The 5,000-nt window shown below is 41.6% G+C and overlaps 1 protein-coding gene across 2 annotated transcripts in view; it reads right to left on the bottom strand.

The window, feature by feature from the left end:
- Positions 1-5,000, bottom strand: part of dpp6b (dipeptidyl-peptidase 6b) — a 178,378-nt gene that overhangs the window by 162,017 nt on the left and 11,361 nt on the right. The gene's annotated exons all lie outside the window — the stretch shown is intronic.

The raw sequence follows: 5,000 nt of genomic DNA, 5'->3' as shown, positions 1-5,000 counted from the left end.
CACACACATCATATACACTATACACACACACACACACATCATATACACTATACACACACACACACACACACATCATATACACTATACACACACACACACACCATATACACTATACACACACACACACCATATACACTATACACACACACACACACATCATATACACTATACACACACACACACACATCATATACACTATACACACACACACACACACCCACATCATATACACTATACACACACACACACACACCATATACACTATACACACACACACACACACATCATATACACTATACACACACACACACACACATCATATACACTATACACACACACACACACACACATCATATACACTATACACACACACACACACCATATACACTATACACACACACACACCATATACACTATACACACACACACACATCATATACACTATACACACACACACACACATCATATACACTATACACACACACACACACACACACACACATCATATACACTATACACACACACACACACACATCATATACACTATACACACACACACACACACACATCATATACACTATACACACACACACACACACCATATACACTATACACACACACACACCATATACACTATACAAACACACACACACATCATATACACTATACACACACACATCATATACACTATACACACACACACACACACACACACATCATATACACTATACACACACACACACACACCATATACACTATACACACACACACACATCATATACACTATACACACACACACACACACATCATATACACTATACACACACACACACACATCATATACACTATACACACACACACACACATCATATACACTATACACACACACACACCATATACACTATACACAGACAAACACACTCACAGATACACTCTATATACACAAACCTCAACTATTACAGTTTTTAATGATTTCTTACACACTAAAATTGAAAATAACACACAGTTACTAAAACCTTACACTCAAGGAGCCAAACCTCAGCCCAGATCTGCACCACTATAAGCACATTCTCAGCCTCACACTTTTTGCGAAAAACCACACACATTGTTTTGCAAAACACTAAACACACTTCTCTACATTAGACACAGAAATCTAACATAATGTCACTTCTTTGCCATTTTAAGACACTGCTTTCCAAAATACCACTCCTATAAACCAGTTAATCAGACATGGCCGTCACATGTACAGACACTTAGGTGCTTAACTACAAACTCAGTGATCAGGTGTAAGCACTATAAAAAGACAACAGGTGAGTTTACCTGTCTTCAACAAAAATGGAAGGCAATGTCGCAGTAAGAGAAAGAGTTAGGATGAGAGGGGCAGTCCATGGAGGAAGGGGGGTAGAGAGAGGAAGAGGGAGAGGAAGAGGTAGACTTGGAGGACGTGGACAAAGAAGGCGGGGACCAAATTTATCAGATGCGATTCGAGCAGCCTTGGTTGACCATGTTGACCATGTTGTAAACCATGACATTGAGAGAGGCTGGCCAGAGAGTTCAGCCCAACCTCAGCAGATATACTGTTGCTTCAGTAATTCGGACATTTCGACAAGAGCACAGGTATAAAAACAACTTTTCTCTGCTGTCTAGAGTACAATATAGCCTACTACACGACCTCCATCAGTACTATTTGGTACCATTCACTGTGTTCCATGTTTGAGACAAGGTCTTGTGTGCTGTCTTGTGACATTTACTGTAACATGTATTTTGACTGATCTACATAGGGTTGAGAACATAGAGGAGGAAGGGGCCCCATATTCACAGAGGAACAAGAGAGAGCTATTATAAACATGGTTTTGGCCAATAATGCCATATGTCTTAGAGAAATTCAGACAAACATCCTGAATGACCACACATTTTTCAATAATGTCCATCAGGTCTCTCTCACAACACTGGGGCGAATCCTTAAAAAGCATCACATCCAGATGAAACAACTGTACCGAGTGCCATTGGAAAGAAATTCTGAAAGAGTAAAAGACCTACGGCATGAATATGTGGAGGTAAGTAATGTCCACTTCAGTATTGTCCACTGCACACAAAACCTTTTTACATGTTCTCTATTTTTTTTTTCTTTTTTTTTTTCAGAGTTCTGCTAATTGATGATGATCCAATCTCACATGAATTTATTTTCATAGATGAGGCTGGGTTCAACCTGACTAAAGTAAGAAGAAGATGGAGAAACATCATTGGCCATAGAGCTATTTTGAATGTCCCGGGCCAACATGGAGGCAACATCACAATGTGCTGCATTCACACAGAATGGGATCCTACACCGCCATGCCGAGTTTGGTCCTTACAACACGGCCCACATTATCACATTTTTAGACAGACTTCACAACATTGTCACAGCAGAACAACAAATGGATGCCAAGCAGATGAGATACACTGTCATCTGGGACTTGTATCTTTCCACCGATCTGCTCTTGTCCAAAACTGGTTTCATGATCATCCACAATTTTCACTCCAATACCTCCCACCATACTCTCCCTTCCTCAACCCCATTGAAGAGTTTTTTTCGGCATGGCGGTGGAAGGTTTAAGATCTCCAGCCCTATGTCAGGATACCCCTCATTCCAGCCATGGAGGAGGCCTGTGGCCTAATTGATGCAGGGTCTGTGCAAGGAAGGATTCTCCATTCAAGAAGATTCTTCCCTCGCTGTCTTGTGAGCGAGGACATCGCCTGTGATGTGGATGAAGTGCTGTGGTCAGATCCAGCTAGGCCAAGAGATGCTTAGGTTGTTTTTTTCTTTCTTTTTTTTTCAACTTTATACTTAAGCCTTTGTTTTGTCTCCATGTTTTTGTTTTTGTACTATATTGTATTTGGAATATGTTCTGATTTGAAATGCAGCCTTTGGAAAAGCATGACTGTATTGAATGGTTGTACAATGTGGTGAGAGAAAGATTTTCGTCAGTGTACAGTACTGGTGTCGTGGGTTGTTTTTTTTTTTCAATATTCATGTATTTTACACTAACAAATAAATCGAACCCAGACTATATCATTAGAAAAGTATAAAAGTTACACGTGTTTAAGATTGAGCCCAGCAGTGTGTAAAGGAATCAAACAGAATCAGAATGGATGAACCATGTGTGTTCCATATGGGGTCAGAGTTGGGTTTTGTTAAATTAATGGAAAGTTTTGGATCTGTGTGTGTGTGGATCTGTGTGTGTGTGGATCTGTGTGTGTGTGTGGATCTGTGTGTGTGGATCTGTGTGTGTGTGGATCTGTGTGTGTGGATCTGTGTGTGTGTGTGGATCTGTGTGTGTGTGGATCTGTGTGTGTATGGATCTGTGTGTGTGTGTGTGGATCTGTGTGTGTGTGGATCTGTGTGTGTGTGTGGATCTGTGTGTGTGGATCTGTGTGTGTGTGTGGATCTGTGTGTGTGTGGATCTGTGTGTGTGTGGATCTGTGTGTGTATGGATCTGTGTGTGTGTGTGTGGATCTGTGTGTGTGTGGATCTGTGTGTGTGGATCTGTGTGTGTGTGGATCTGTGTGTGTGTGGATCTGTGTGTGTGTGTGGATCTGTGTGTGTGTGGATCTGTGTGTGTGTGGATCTGTGTGTGTGTGTGGATCTGTGTGTGTGTGGATCTGTGTGTGTGTGGATCTGTGTGTGTGTGGATCTGTGTGTGTGGATCTGTGTGTGTGTGGATCTGTGTGTGTGTGGATCTGTGTGTGTGTGGATCTGTGTGTGTGGATCTGTGTGTGTGTGGATCTGTGTGTGTGTGTGGATCTGTGTGTGTGTGGATCTGTGTGTGTGTGGATCTGTGTGTGTGTGTGGATCTGTGTGTGTGTGGATCTGTGTGTGTGTGGATCTGTGTGTGTGTGGATCTGTGTGTGTGTGGATCTGAGTGTGTGGATCTGTGTGTGTGGATCTGTGTGTGTGTGGATCTGTGTGTGTGTGGATCTGTGTGTGTGTGGATCTGTGTGTGTGTGTGGATCTGTGTGTGTGTGGATCTGTGTGTGTGTGGATCTGTGTGTGTGGATCTGTGTGTGTGTGGATCTGTGTGTGTGGATCTGTGTGTGTGTGGATCTGTGTGTGTGGATCTGTGTGTGTGTGGATCTGTGTGTGTGGATCTGTGTGTGTGTGGATCTGTGTGTGTGTGGATCTGTGTGTGTGTGGATCTGTGTGTGTGGATCTGTGAGTGTGGCTCTGTCAACTGTGTGTAGTGTTACACACACACACACACACACACCATATATACTATACACACACACACCATATACACTATACACACACACACACCATATACACTATACACACACACACACACCATATATACTATACACACACACACCATATACACTATACACACACACACACCATATACACTATACACACACACACACACCATATACACTATACACACACACACACACACACATCATATACACTATACACACACACACACCATATACACTATACACACACACACACACCATATATACTATACACACTCACACATCATATACACTATACACACACACACACACCATATACACTATACACACACACACACACACACCATATACACTATACACACACACACACACACACATCATATACACTATACACACACACACCATATACACTATACACACACACACACACATCATATACACTATACACACACACACACCATATACACTATACACACACACACACACACACACCATATATACTATACACACACACACCATATACACTATACACACACACACATCATATACACACACACACACACACCATATACACTATACACACACACACATCATATACACACACACACACACCATATACACTATACACACACACACACCATATACACTATACACACACACACATCATATACACTATACACACACACACATCATATACACTATACACACACACACCATATACACTATACACACACACACACCATATACACTATACACACACACACATC

The sequence above is a fragment of the Hemibagrus wyckioides genome, linkage group LG07, assembly GCF_019097595.1.
Source record: "Hemibagrus wyckioides isolate EC202008001 linkage group LG07, SWU_Hwy_1.0, whole genome shotgun sequence".
Lineage (NCBI taxonomy): Eukaryota > Metazoa > Chordata > Actinopteri > Siluriformes > Bagridae > Hemibagrus > Hemibagrus wyckioides.
Note: the sequence above shows the minus strand (reverse complement) of the source record. Positions and strands in the feature narration are given on the sequence as shown.